This window comes from Phyllobates terribilis, unplaced genomic scaffold, assembly GCF_046119375.1.
Source record: "Phyllobates terribilis strain yellow unplaced genomic scaffold, ASM4611937v1 Scaffold_2__4_contigs__length_985480577, whole genome shotgun sequence".
In the NCBI taxonomy this organism is placed as follows: Eukaryota; Metazoa; Chordata; class Amphibia; order Anura; family Dendrobatidae; genus Phyllobates; species Phyllobates terribilis.
This window is the reverse complement of record NW_027362762.1, coordinates 117393463-117409298: the sequence shown is the minus strand read 5'-3', so window position 1 is coordinate 117409298 and position 15836 is coordinate 117393463. Positions and strand designations below refer to the sequence as shown.

General features: G+C 42.9%; 1 protein-coding gene across 5 annotated transcripts in view; it reads left to right on the top strand.

Annotated features, from left to right (window-relative positions):
- DCLK1 (doublecortin like kinase 1) overlaps positions 1–15836 on the top strand; it is a 422097-nt gene that overhangs the window by 290843 nt on the left and 115418 nt on the right. The window contains exon 7 of one of the 5 annotated variants that reach the window (XR_012268742.1): positions 5578–5659. The exons of the other annotated variants lie outside the window; for them this stretch is intronic. The gene's annotated coding sequence lies outside the window, so the exon portion shown is untranslated. The remainder of the gene's footprint in view (positions 1–5577; positions 5660–15836) is intronic. 5 annotated transcript variants of the gene reach the window in all.

The following is a 15836-nucleotide window of genomic DNA, read 5'->3' as shown; positions in this document are numbered from 1 at the left end:
GCCCCTCACCTGGTGAGCACAGCGCGACACAGGCGGCCACCTCTGCAGCGGTGGCCTGGAGCAGTAACCGAGTAACCGTGAGTAAAGACCCTGAACTGCACCACCAAGACTCCGAGTTGTCTTTGTTGCGCTCGTGTACCACCATCACCCCCATCATCTATCCCTGCTGCCCTGAGGCCATACCCCTCCCGTTGGGGGTTATACCACCACGCTGCACATCCTCATACACCTGGCCTCAGTGGACTGTTCTGCAGCGGCGGCTTCAAAGCCGCACTCAACGGGTGGCGTAGTCGATCAAGTTAACATCTACTGCCATAGACCGCCACTTAGTCTGACTCCCTGGGCACGGACCGGATCACCGCCACGAGACTACAACCCTAAAGAGATACGGCTCCGGGTAAGCTCCCGCGTGCGCAACGCAGCGCGACACAGGCCCAGGGGCGCGTCAACTTTTGGCGTAGTCGGTAGGATTTCGTGCCCGCAACCACCGGGTACTGCGTGCCTGAAAAAGAGACTTTTAAAACTTACCATCCGTGAAGTTTTCCCGCCATCCGGCGCCATCTTCAGCCTTCTTCCCGCCATCCGTGAAGATTCCCGCCATCTTCAGCCTTCTTCCCGCCATCTGTGGAGTTTTCCCGCCATTGGGCGCCATCTTGAGGACGCCGCGCGGGAAGAAGAGGGGCGTGGACTCCAAAAGCGCGCGAGAACTGAAGCCCCGCCTCACGTCCGGACATTGCGTAAGGTCCTGGAAGGAGCCCAGCAGACGCCGACGTCACTGGAGCGCGACGGAAGGTCCTCGACCCTGATGATCAACTGCGGAGCCGCGGCCTACGGAAGAGGATCATCGCCAGGTAGGCCACGGTCCACCAGGGGGGAGGAGGACACCAGGAACGGACAGCAAGATGGCGGACCGGCAGCAGACTAAGCTGCCCAGCATCGGCAGCGCCCCAGCCGTCGCGGGCCCCGACCAGCACCAGGAGAAGACGCGTGACGCAGGAGCGGTCACGGGAGCAGGTAAGAGGAGTCTCCCTGTCCCGGACGCTGCCAGCGTCAGCCTGCTCCCGGGCCACCCGGTGGAGCCGCCGATCCCGGGCGCTGCAGACGCAGACCTGCTCCAGACCCCGCAACAAGCCCTGCAGCCGAGCCCTCCAGACCTGGGCACTGCCACCACTAGCCTGTGCCCAGGCCCAAAGTCGCACCCCCTGACCCCGGGCGTCATTAACAGTACCACTCAGACCCCGAGTACCAAGAGGGCCCGGACGGGTCTGAACCTGAGAAAGAGAAAGGAGCATGTGGAGCACACCGTTAATCGTAAACGGTAAAAGAGGAGATGTAAATAGTTACCCGACCGGGTATAAGGACTGTTGTGGGACTGTTTCCACTAAGAGTGTGGTCCCCGTTGGGACAGAAAGAGAACTGTTTCCCTTACCCCCTACCTGGCTGGGGACTGAGAACAGCCACCCCCTTTTCTCTCTAACTGGCTGGGGACTGAGAACAGCCACCCCTACCTGGCCGAGGACTGAGAGCGGCCATATCCTGTAAATAATTATGTGTTTCTAGTAATGTATAGGAGTCCTTGGTGGATTTACCGGGAATCCTTTGTACAGTTAGTGGAGCGTAACCCAGGATGGACTAAAAGACTGTTAAGGACTCGGGGCAGGACAGACCCCTACCTGGTTACGTCTCCCTGTTTTAGGAAAATGGACACCTGGTTGCAGAATAAACTGTGACCTGTTATAAAGAGACTTCTTCGTGGATCTGCTGCTAGAAATGTTTTATATGAAAAATTTATATGCTAGAATGTGTTACTATGAAAAAGAGTTCCAGAACAGTACATATGCACTTATACCGTTTAAGAGAGAGCCGTTCCCATAAAGGGAAACTGAATGTTGATACCTGTTATACTTGTTGTTTATGAAAAATTTGCATGTTCTAATGTATACCCTGTCTTTTGCTCAGTTCCAGCCCGCGGACGTGCTGGGTTTTGCCAGGGGGGAATGTAGCACCCCGAGGGTTCGGTTGCTACAGGGGTATTGCATCTCACCCAGATGTGCGATATCTCACTTCCAGGTAAGGATGGAGTGTGGCTCAGGACCCTAACACCCACATGCACTACACCACATTTCCGGGGGACAGCTCGACGGTGCTCCCATTAGTTATGCAGGCACGAGTGAGCATGTCCCTGGCTGGAGTGGGGGGAGGGAACACCTAGAGAAGGGAACCCGGTAGTGTGTGCGTGGGGGAAGTAGATCCTGGGTGCACTCTGTACAGGAGTATAAAGGGAGGCACCATCTTGGAAAGGGAGTGAGTTGAGAGAGGAGAAGACAGGGAGCAGAGCTGCTTTATGGGCTCTGCTCCACAGGCAGGCCCTGTCAGGAGGCCTGAGCCTGGAGGAGGGAAGAAGGAGGAAGAGGAGCAGACTGGGCTCCAGGAAGGACAGAGGGGACCCCAGGGGTGTGGACTGGCTGGTAGCCACCACACGCCCGCCGCTACCTGAGTAGGGGGGTCAGGTCAAGAAGATGGGAACCGGATCCCAAATTAGTGGAGGAGAGAAACTACCCTCAACTAAGAACCGGAGGCTGCGACATTACATGTGGAGCAGCCCCTCACCACACCCGCTAGGAAGGCACCACATAGGACCTGGGAAACGCAGGCCAACGTTTGCCCACCAAGAAGGTCCGAGGCAGCTGGACATAAGCGTGGTCACTAGTGGGGTTGAAGACCAGAGACAGGGGACATAAAGGGGGTCCTGCAAAGCACTCCAGAAAGACCTGGGAGTTAACCGAGCCCCTCACCTGGTGAGCACAGCGCGACACAGGCGGCCACCTCTGCAGCGGTGGCCTGGAGCAGTAACCGAGTAACCGTGAGTAAAGACCCTGAACTGCACCACCAAGACTCCGAGTTGTCTTTGTTGCGCTCGTGTACCACCATCACCCCCATCATCTATCCCTGCTGCCCTGAGGCCATACCCCTCCCGTTGGGGGTTATACCACCACGCTGCACATCCTCATACACCTGGCCTCAGTGGACTGTTCTGCAGCGGCGGCTTCAAAGCCGCACTCAACGGGTGGCGTAGTCGATCAAGTTAACATCTACTGCCATAGACCGCCACTTAGTCTGACTCCCTGGGCACGGACCGGATCACCGCCACGAGACTACAACCCTAAAGAGATCCGGCTCCGGGTAAGCTCCCGCGTGCGCAACGCAGCGCGACACAGGCCCAGGGGCGCGTCACAGACTTCCCCTGAACTCCGAACAGTCTAAAGGAGTCCCGGGAGAAGTCCGTGGTCGGCGTTTAACACTGGACACTAACTGTCCGGTACAAACCCCAAACTTTTAAGTTCGGGTTCACTCATCTCTACTTACGAATACTGATGTGAAATACTGACCAAAATGCTGTTGTGTGAATGTAACCTAGCTGTGTTTAGATGTGTTACCCATTATTGTAATCCTACCTGCTAAAACTCTGAAAGGGCAGGAAGCGTAAGTCTAAAAAACACCTCAATGGCCACTAATAAATTTGTTTTACTTATCTGTTTATACCGGCTAATTAAAAATAATGGGAACAGAGTGATAATAGGATTGTCCTGTCCCCATCATGTTATCAGCAGCATTTTCCCTGTGTATATGGTGTGAATTGCTGCTGAAAACAGTGAGCTTTTTTGTTGGCATAAATAATCCGAACACCTGACGAATTGGCGTTTTGCTGATTCAAGAAGAATGATTGCCGGCGTGTTTATTTAGGCGAATAATTGGGAACGTGCATTCCTACATACGCGCTTCCACCAATTATCAACTCTTGTAAATGCACCATTAGAGAATAGATGAAGGGAGGTATGACAGCAGGAGCAGACTACAGTCTGTTATTATGGAAAGTCTGCACAGAAACTGTAGAAACAAAACAGTAGGTACTGTATTTCTTTCCTGAAGATTCGCTCTCCTTACTAGTCACTTTTATATACTTGCTACGACTATGATAATCCCGAATATATGATAATCTGGTATCTGTCAAATCCCATCAATTGGGAGAGAAATACTGTTTACATCAAAAGTGAAAAAAGTTGTATAAAAATTGTGACGGCGTTATCTATTTCTTTCTAACACTTATCATTGCGCACAAATATGATGTCTATTGTATTCCATGAGACCTTGCTGAACTTTCATATGACACATACAGTTTTTTCCACGTGGATTGCAAGAAAAACAAATACTAGCATACTGCTACTTTTACCATAGCAGGACTGTATTCTTTACTAGATATATTAACTTTAGGAGAGAATAGTGAGGCGCATGGCCTGAAAGACCACAATATACTCAGGCATTGTGCACCCAATTTGCAGTCCATACACTGTGAATGAGGCCTACGGTTGGAGGCTAAATGCAGATTTATTTTTGTTTGTGACAGCTTTATTAGACATTCTCTTACAGCATGACTTCTGTAATTTACATGTTATCTGTATTATATTCTCATGAAAGTTGCGTTGAAAAAGAACCTGGTAAATTACCTGATTAGGGATTTAAGGTGTTTTATAGGGTTTATTAACGCTGCAATCTTTGGAAAATAAACTTTAATCCTGCCGCGTCCTTTATTCTAATGAGGCAGGACTAGTCTGGAGGGGAGTGTCTTCCCCTGGACTAGTCTCACCTTGGATCCTCAAATTGCACCTCCCTCAGCGTTATTGACAGTCTACATACAGTACTCTATGGTAATACGGTCATGTAGGCTATCAGTCATGACCAGGGAGGGACAATTAGGAGATCTGAGGCAGGACAAGTCTGGGGTGCCTCTCTGGACTAGTCCTTGCTTATTAGCAGGATTAATATTAATATTTCAAAGATTGCAGCATTAGTCATATCAAGAAATCCCAGATTAAATCGATCCCCATGTGTACTCCTAGAGATGTAACCAAGTTTGCACAGATATCACAGCAATGGGAAATAAGGGCACCAAAAAGTAATCTTAATCCTTTTAACCTTCAGTGACAAGTTATCAAGATGGTGCGGTATCTGTAAAGTTAAACTTAGCTACATCTGTATATTAGCATTTAGGAACCGTCAGGGGAACTGACAGGTTCCCTTTAAATGCGACTTTCACATGACTCTTGGTCTTTCTCTGTGCAATCAATCACAGAACTATACTCCGTGCTTCATGCCAGCATAATAATTGCTTCTCTTTTCTGTAACCTATTTTCATACACAATTTCTTTTCTCTACTTTCCATTGCTTCTTCTAGATTATTGACTTTAACCTCAGTAGACATTTTCTCAGAAAATATTTCCGCCGTTAGCACCTAATTTGTTACATCCAGTTAAACTGTTCTGTCAAGAAAGGAAAAGCAACAATCAAATTGTCTCCTGCTATAAAATCCATTTTATTTCCTCTGTTACTTTATTGCAGTGTTACTGTGTCTTACTTATATGTAATTTTTTGCATTGTATTTTTTTGTATATAGTGTTTTGAATTTCTTACACTATTTTGAATGTTTCTGTGAATTGTCAGCTTGTGACAGAATGAATATGAATAATATATTGCGAGAAATAACAGGTGAACAAATCTATAATCCACTTCATCTTACAGGACCTGTATCGTCACCTGTCATCGGATGATTTGGATTCAGTAGGAGACTCAGTTTAAAAGAGAAAATGGAGCAGTGTTTCTGGTTTGTGACTCGGTGATAGTTTAAGCTAATTAACGTAACATGATGTGAAACAAAGGCTGACTCTGGTTCATAAAGTATTCTTGGGGCACTAGGTATGTCACATTTATTTTCTTGAAGCATATTTAGTACATTTCGAGAAGCACCTGAAAAAGACAACCTTATATAAGAGTGTGACTTCCAAAAATGATCTCATAATGGCTACATCCAAATCTGCAGTCGCACTAGGTAATGCTTAGGCATTGTTCCAGGATGCCGAGATTCAGCGGCTTGTCATTGTAATATACGCAGCCTTCTGCAGCAGTGGTGGCTTCTGGTCATAAAATATTACACCACATGAGACTCGGCAGGGGTCATTCATGTCAAGGAATCCAAATGTTACAAATTTAGCATAAAAGTTATAATTGGTCATCTCATTATATCCTAATCTGTCCTTCCACATAAACCAAGACTTTAGATTTTATCTATGCAAAACCCGACTATCCAATGAACAAAATATTAGAGCAACCAAGTCTGGAAATATTAGAGTATTGTATTTATCGATATTGCTATTAATGGGTTTCCTCCTGATAGTGGTGAGAGCATTATGAAAATAGAACATGGCAGTCGAAAGGATTTCATATTCCCACTGGCTTCCCTGCCGCCAGTAAGCAGACAACAGGCTGTCCTATTGGCACACTAAGTATGGCCGTAACTGGCTGGCAAGAGCTCAGGGCAATCACCTGAAATTCCTCTTCACGTCTGTGTCTTATTTTTTTGGATTACTCCCGTTGGTAAGAGGAGCGATTCTGTCATTAACAGTTTGAGTCAAATTTCTTTAATCTGGCATGTAATATAGATCAGAAATTCTGGTAATCCATCTAACAGGCTAGGACTGGCCAACAGGAGAGCAGGGGAATTCCCTGGTGGACTCCTCTGTAGGAATGCTAAAAAAGTAGCTCTAAAACAATTGATTCAATATTTACAGAGAAAAGCATCATCTGATCATTCATTAAATAAACTTCCCAGTCTAATATTATATAGAAACATAAATAAATGTCTGTGCTAGGATCAGGTGATTTTTGCATATAGTTGAACAGTGGGCCCCTAGATTCAATGTTACTGGTGGTCCCTTGCCACTCCAGTCCAACACTGTTATCTAGTGTTTCTAGGTAAGAACCTTAAAATAATCTAGACCTTTAAAATATAAAAAATTAAATCAATAGGGGTAGTCAATAATAAAACTTCCCTGATTAAAAAGTGATTGTAGTAGGTTTTCATAACCCTGCCAGCAGTTTGAATATGCCTTGTCATTACCATCTGGTAATGCTAAGTATTTGACAGTCTGATATTAGACTAATTTTGCTATATTTTACAATTGCATTTTATTCAGCTTTCTGATATTTTTTGGATGGTACCTCTGAACTGGATTGTAATTGCTAAATTTCCAATCCTAACTACACTTTATGTTTACTAAGGCCTCATTCAGATGTCCAGTTTTCACATATATGTTCTAGCCTTTTTTTTTCACAAATGGAACCCATCTTAGGTCTTGTTGCATCTTTTCGCAATTTTTTGCCGTGGAAAAAAAATGAGTGTTACAGTACCTGCAAAGTGAATGAGATTTATGAAATCTCATGCAGATGCTGATTATTATTTCCTTGCAAATTTGAACTTTCAAAGTGGAAAAAACTCAAGTAAAAACGTAGCAGAAAATGTATTTTAGCAGCGTTTTTTCTCTCAACACTTTGCTTTTTTCAGCAGAAGAATCTGCTGCAAATACTAAGCGTGTGCACCTATCCTTAGTCTGTATTGTTTGTTCACATGTTTGTGCTGTTTATGTACTGATACACATTTTTTTGATCAAACTTTCCAATACAAGTCCATGGGCCCGATTCATTTGCATGTTTTTTTTTAAGTCACTTTTCTTTTTTATCTTGTCATATTCCTTGCTTTCATATATTTTGCAAGTGAAAATGTCCTTTATTTTTGCCTTTAACCTTTTTTTGTGATGTTTTAGCACAAAAAGTCCCATGTTTCTTAAAATGGGGCAAAAAAAGGTTCAAAAATTTCTAGAGTGTATAAAACCAAATGATGACTCAAGCAAAAACATCAAAAATAAGCCTAAAAAAGGCGCAAATTCAATGATGAATCGGGCCCTATGAGTCAGTGGAAAACTCAGACAACACAGGGATGACACCCTGGTTGCACCCTAATGCTATCCGTTTTTCATTGATGATAAGAGGAAGTTTGAGAAACCTCCAACAGTTTTTTTTGCATACAAGAAAAATTGATGAAATTCTGATGATAAAAACTGACACACTGACCAAACACCCAGATCTGATTCAAAACACTGATGGAAATAGATGTCTGAATGAGGCATAATTCTGTATTTTGTACCTTGTTGTACCTTGATACTTTCAAGTAAGTTACTGTGCAAATGAACGAATATTAAAATTGAAAGAAACGTTCATTATAAATTCAATACAGGAAAAACATTGCATTAAAGGGATACATTTTTCTTCCATATATACAGTACAGTGCCATGTTGGTTCATGGGCCATTTCCAGTATTGTAGCTCATCCTCATTCAATCAAACAGAGCTGCAATACCAAACACAGCCTGTAGACCAAAGGGGGCGCTGTTACTGTAAAAATAAGGCAGACTCTTTTTTTTATTATTTCTGAATATATGAATATATCCCCCTATATTGGCACCTCCTAGCACCCACCTGACCCGAGCTGTAGCAGGCTGCTTTCTTTTCAGGTTGACCACAGTTGACATCGTAGACCATTAATTCCCAATACATGATTTATCCAGCCTCTCTACAGCCCTATTCGGTCCCCAGTGTGTATTTTATGAATCAGATGTGCAGCTCTTGTCTCGTGGTACTTTGCTAACGTCTACGCTATCACATACGAATTGTCAAGATATTGTCAACTAATTATCATTTTGTGCTTTACTTTTAACTGCTTTTCTTGATCGATGAGTCTTAACTAAGCTTCGTGATAATGCCTAATTTATTAATGCCAAGCCATTTAATATTCAGATTGTACCCGTTGAATCGCTTATTGATCTCTTCGTTTACTGTTTGCACTTTTTTTAAATTCTTTATTAATTCATGTTTTATAAGATCTGAGTGTTAGCTGTGTGAGGAGAGCATTGTTAATTGGTTATTATATCCTTATGACATTTTCTATCAATAAAATATACTCATGAGGCCTTGTCTATCAAAACTAGGTCATAGAAAGTGTCTTTTCATTGACCATAGCCACCAAATTTCAATTTTGACCGGTTGCTATGAGCAAGAAGGACAATTTATTGTATCCTCTACTTTTTTTGTCTAATCATACAGTTTTCATACATGAGGCCTAAGGTTATACAGTATTTGTCATGTTTGTACAATATTCATGGTCAGCACGATTAATATTTGTGAGACGGGATCAGTGTTAAAGGGGTTCTCCGTCAGTGGAGGTCCGACCGATGAGACTCGCTCCACCAGCGAGTTTTTGCTACTCTCCACCAGCAGTTAGATGCTCATCTCCATCCCCCTCCCTGTCAGCTCCTGATCCAGAGCTGCTATCAGTATTGCTAAATCACAAGCTCCACCTATTCCTCCCTCTTCCCTGAAGCAGAATGGAGCACCATTAGAATGTGGTGTCAACTGCCTGCATGTTCTACTGCGGCTCCATCCATTCCTTATGGGGCCCCGTAGACAATGAATGACCTCTGCGATCGGGCATACCATCTGCTGCGCTATTTTGTAAAGGGGATAAAAGTACCCTATCAGTGATAAAAAGTCCCCAATCTGCTGATCGGGGTGGGTCCCAGCGGTCGGACCCTCATCAATTAGTGACTTATCACCTAACCTTTGGATAGGAGATAACTTGTTTTACCGGACAGCCTTCTATTGAGCATTCTCATGACTATTGGTTCTGTTACCAAAATGGCTGGCAGGAAAAGGCTGGTAAAAGGAAACACTATGGAACCGATTCACTTATGCCTTTTTTTTGTCAAATTTTTAGTGTTTGTCACCTGATTTTCATCTGCGCCTTACTATTAACTTGTACCTTTTTGGAAATCTATTTTATATGAGTTCTTCTGTAGTTTTTTTCATGTCTTCAATGTGGGCTGGGATTGGGGGTTTTAAGATCTTTTCAACTGAGTCACAAATTTTTTGCTCAGCTTTACTCCAGTCCCACTCCCTGCTGGAGTTATTTTATGTATGTCTGAAATTTGGTGGCAAATTTGTCAATATTTCAGAGGAATGTGTGATTTTTTTCCACTAAAAAGTTGCAAAAAAAAAGACAAAATAAAAGAATTTTGATTTTGCACAAAATTCATTATTCACGTGCGCCATTTTTGAAAAATTTGGAGCAAAAAACATCAACAAATTCCACACATAACGAATCGGGCCCTTTGTTTTTTCTTTTATTAATTTTATTACTACTATAATACGTTCGGTTTGAGAAAATTGTGTGAAACCGTGGGGCACAAACATAAGACGTAGGACAGCTTTGATGCAGGCCCAACCGATGGATTCAAGGGTGGAATAAATAACAAAAGATCGAATTTGTTGTCATAGGCAACATCAATGTGCGTGGTCTGTGCCTCACTGAGCCTCAGTATCATTGCTACCCAGAGCAACCAATAAAAGTTCAGCTTTCATTTTATAAACTGTACTTGAAAATGAAACATGGAATGTTATAGGTTGCTTTGTGAGTAGGGCACCTCGCTCTGTATTAGGAACTAGGCTCCTGCGTTCAGCCATTTTGAAAGCAGAATTTATATTCATGTGTCAACAATACCTTTTTAATATTAGTCACACTGGGCTTTATGTATCAAAATGAGAAAAATATCCTTGTTGTTCATAGTCACCAGTCAGGGTTCAAATTTTAGCTAATAAAATATATAGAAAAAATATAGGATTGTTGGCAATGAGCATCATGGAGGCTTTTTCTTAATTTTCATATACATAAGGTCCATTGACCATCGCCTACACTTTTGTATTGGTTGTACCCACATGGGTTCTTCTATTGTAATATTAATTGTGTAAAATCAGGATGAAAACTCATTGTTAAATTATTATTGCAAACTTTCCAACAAACCACAATGCTTATCTACAATAAAATATTCAGATGAATACATTGAATTTGTCTTTAGTCGCCTCTTCTTTTCCAATATTGCTTAATGTGGTGTTATATTCTCTTGTTAAGAAGTTGGTATAGTTAGTCAGACAGTGTGAAAATAAGCAAGTTTCCTATTGACTTGCTTTTTTGTCTTACATAGTGTACAGCGTGTTGCCAAGGAGACTGACAACCAGTGACTGAACCATTATGTGCATTAGTTACATTCCAGGCTGAGGAGTTAACTCCTAAGATCATCTCACTGCCAGCTTTTTATCCAGAGCTGCTATCAGTCCTGCTAGATCACAAGCTCCATCTATTCCTCCCCCTTACTTGCAGCGGTCAGGCTGTTTAGCCAGATTAGTTCTCTTTATTACTTCTCACTTGAGCACAGCATCTGTTCAAAGACACAGTTACCTCTATATGCAAATATAGCAATATCAGTAGTGTAAACTTCAGAACAAGAACTGACAGACCTGAGTGTGTCACAGTAGCATGATAACTTCAGCAGAAGGATACTGACCAGAACTGTCACTCAAGGAGGAGTGCCTGGCCACTCAGCAACAAGGAAGTGAAGAGACTAAAGATCAGTGTGTTGCTCAAGACACATGTTGGGAATAACTCTTTAAGCATTTCTTATACAGTCCTGATAAGTTCACATGACATATACGTACATTATAAATGGACAAAGACCTTTTTTTTCCTTGAGGGCTTACTCATTGATACAGTGATGTATACATCTGTAAAGAACCTACATGTACATTCTACTATCTCTAGCAGATTTGTGATGACATCTGATCAATAACCTTGAGGTTGCCCTCTGAGAGTTCGTTTAACAGCCTGGTGGCAACGGGAATTAGATGTTTCGCCCCCAGCAGTTTGCCCCCAGCAATTCGCCCCTGGGTACATTTCGCCCCCGCACATTTCGTCCCCAGCATTTGGCCCCCAGGATGTTTTGCCCCCGCACATCTCACCCCCGCACATATCGCCCCCAGTTCGAAACGTCTGGGGGCGAAACATGCGGGGGCGAAACGTGCGGGGGCGAATCTTCCTGGGGGCGAAATGATAAGGGCGAAATGTGCGGGGGCGAAATGTACCTGGGGGCGAACAGATGGGGGCAAATTGCTGGGGGCAAATTGCTGGGGGCGAACTGCTGGGGGCAAAACTTCCTATAACCGGTGGCAACTGACCTTATAGAATTTATTTGTATTTTTGACAATGGCTGATAATAAGTGACATATTTATGGGTACTTATATAGTAGATTCTAACAGCAAAATTGGCTTTGTTGCTCATAGAAACAAATCAGAGCTTAGCTTTAATTTTCAAGAGCAGTTTAAGTGATGAAAGACTTGTATAAGTGAGTTTGATCCAAAAAAAATAAAAACACAGACTTATAAGCTACACCATAAACTACAATGGGTACGTGTTGTATCCTTGAAAAACATTGGTCCATACTGTGAAAAACAAGTCCTTACTGTTAGGCAGTTTCAAATCGATATATCAGGTCTAATATCCTCAAGATTCTTTTTGCAAGTAGGATCTATCTGAGATCTTGTTCCCAAAATATAATAACCATTTACGGCAGCCTATTCTGTTAGTGCACTGTTGACTGAGGTCGTCATGATAGCCCAGGAGAATATCACAGCATAGGATAGACAGAATATCATGACCGCTTCAGTTGGTAGCATATAGACAGAACAGAGACCTGTATGTTAATAACAGAATTCATCACATCACTAAGTCTTCATTGGGTAATTTCTGTATTAAAGGGTTTAAAGTATGCAATTGAAGTATTGTGGATAAAACAAAAAAATAGAAATTATTTTCTGAAGCCCAAAGCCAGATCTTCATTTTACGCTTCCGGAATAAGGCGAAACCTCACAAACGCAGCAAATCGGGCCTCATTGAACCTGCTTCAAGCCTCCCAGAAACCAGAAATTTTTGTGAGGGTTTTAGAGAGGAAGGAAATGGGCTTGAAGGGGAGTGGCTTCAAAAAGAGTTGTGGCTACTTTCCAAAAGCTGCTGCCACAGATTAATCTACCAGATACTCACCATCAAATGTTGGCAAGTAAGTCAAGGTCTCCATGTTGGCCATATCACCCATAGAATCAGTACATTTCAATAGAACAGTAGAAACTGCAGATATTACAGACATAATATTGACTAGAATTGTGCCAGTATTATCACTGTCTGAAAGCAATATTACAGAGCATTATAAACGTAATATGTAAAAAAATAGTAAAAATCCTTATACTCACCTTACCGCTCACATCTCCGGCCCCTCCGCTCCTCACCTCCACCTGTAGGGTCCTTGTCGCATCTTCGGATCTGTGAAATCCCCAGGCCTCAGTTGCTAGGCAAAAACTTCCGAATGATATTCGCCTGAGAGGGTTCTGCATATCCGTGCCCGCATGCTACTTTTGCGGGCACATGCACAGAACTATTCCAGACATAGCGACTGAGACCAGGGAATTTCACTACTGCATCTGAGGATGCAACGAGGACCAGGCGTGTTGCGGTGAAGAGTGGAGGTGCCATAGTGGAGAGTATAAGTTTGGGTTTTCTTGGAACATTTTAATGGTGCTCTATGTTTCAGAAAAATGGCTGTGGAAGCAAATTACAAAAAATCCACATTTTGATGAATGCTGATTCTTGTAAAATTTGAGTAGAATTCAATTCCAAATGAATTTATCCGCTCATCTTTAATAGTCACCATTAATAATTCAACATCATTGGTAGAGTAGTCTGAGTACATGACGCCACCAAAGAAAAGGTCAAATAGAGTCCACAGTTGCAGTTGTTGTACTTTCCTCAATATATTCAATGACTTCTTCAGGATTCCCTGTGAATACCATTTTTCTGGGCTTCAGATGATGGAGATATTAAACCAGTTAAAAACATAATGTAAAATTAGCTTCAGCTCTGTTCACTGTGTAGCGGTCGCTGCCGGGCACTGCAGTTCTCCTATTTAAGAGAATATGAGCTGACCTGCGGTACTCGGCAGCGGGCACTACACATTTAATGGAGCTGATCTGTTCATTGTTTATATCTGTCAGCCTCCGGAACTAATGACAGTGATAGGATAGATCATCAATATTATATATAATTTAATTTGGATACATTATTTTATTTTGTTTCTATAAATTCCACTTAGTGAACATGACGATTGTCATTCAAGCCAGTGCCAGCCCTAATATGTGGCATTAACGAAGCTTACATCCTGGTAGTTGTTTTATACAAAAATAATGCCAAGCGGTGCAATTATATCTGAACTACTGTGTCCCAGTTGACAACCGCTCATCTTATTCACAGCAGTTGCAGTATCCTGCTGTCACTGCAATAAATATGTGTCCTGCCAGACTGAAAACACAGTGATTTCCTGACAGCACATTTATATCTTTATTTTGCATATGGAATAACATGTAGTGTTGGGAGAGGAGTTTGACATATTTTACTTCTTCTCTTGAAGTTGACTTTTATTTAAACAGTTCTCTGTAACCTGAATATTTCAAAAGTTGATTAACTTTCTTGTACTAAAGGTTGCTAAGTCATTTAATCTACTTAGTTTGTGTTTCCATGAAGGAATGACAATCATAACCAACTAGTGACACACAACTAGTGGCACAGTGACGGGTCATTTGCGTCGGGCATCGCGGTGTTGCCAACTATCCTCAACTTTGTGTGTACCAAAGTATACATTTAAGAGTTATCTGAGATTAGAAAATAGAGTCTACAGCACATCTCTTCTCCATGGGCTGTATCTGCTATTATAGATAAACTCCAGTCAGCAGAACTGGTCTTGATCTGCAGTACCACCCCCAACCACTGAACAAAAGTGGTGCTGTTTCTGGAGAAAAAAAATAAAGTAGACCTTCTTTTCTAATCTGGGATTTGTATGATATTGGATGCTTCCATTGATATTCTGATTTTCCTATAGAATAAGGGAGGATCTGCACCTTTCTTCATTGATAGTAATAAGTAGGACACCCTTTTATAGTAAAGCACCAATAGATTTCTATGAGAATGTGATGTAAAACATGTTACCGGTAATGTACAATTGTGGCAGCACCATTAAGACATGGTGTACGCCCCAAACTCATATAGAAATCATGAGAAATCCTCTATGTGATCCAATCGACAAAGTATGAGCCCGTAGAAGGCTATGGGAACAGTATAAGACATGAATTTATAATGTGGCCTTGTGCATGAGTCCTAGAAATATAATGTACTGTGCATGTACATTCACTACTCTCCTCTAAAAAGTACCGTATTTTTCGGACTATAAGACGCACCGGACCATAAGACTCACCTAGGTTTTAGAGGAGGAAAATAAAAATAAAAATTTAAGCAAAAAATGTGGTCATGATACACTTTTAAGGGGGAGGGGGTCTTCTGCTGACACTAGTATAGGGGTAATGTCCCCCAATTCTGACAATATCCCCCATCCTGGTATATATGCCCCCTCACTTCCTTTTATACGTGGTCTCCATCCCCATCCTGGTATGCCTGGTATCCCTTCATTCTGGTATGCATGGAACCCCTCCATCCTGGTATGTATGGCACCCCTCATCCCTATCCTGGTATGCATGGCACCCCTCATCCCTGTCCTGGTATGCATGGCACCCCTCATCACTGTCCTGGTATGCATGGCACCCCTCATCACTGTCCTGGTATGCATGGCACCCCTCATCCCTATCCTGGTATGCATGGCACCCCTCATCTCTGTCCTGGTATGCATGGCACTCCTCATCCCTATCCTGGTATGCATGGCACCCCTAATCCCTATCCTGGTATGCATGGCACCCATAATCTCTATCCTGATATGCATGGCACCCCTCATCCCTGTCCTGGTATGCATGGCACCCCTCATCCCTATCCTGGTATGCATGGCACCCCTAGTCCCTATCCTGGTATGCATGGCACCCCTAATCCCTATCCTGGTATGCATGGCACCCCTAATCCCTATCCTGATATGCATGGCACACCTAATCCCTATCCTAGTATGCATGGTCCCCCTAATCCCCATCATGCTGCACATAAAAAAAAAAAATAAACACTCCTACTCACCTCTCTT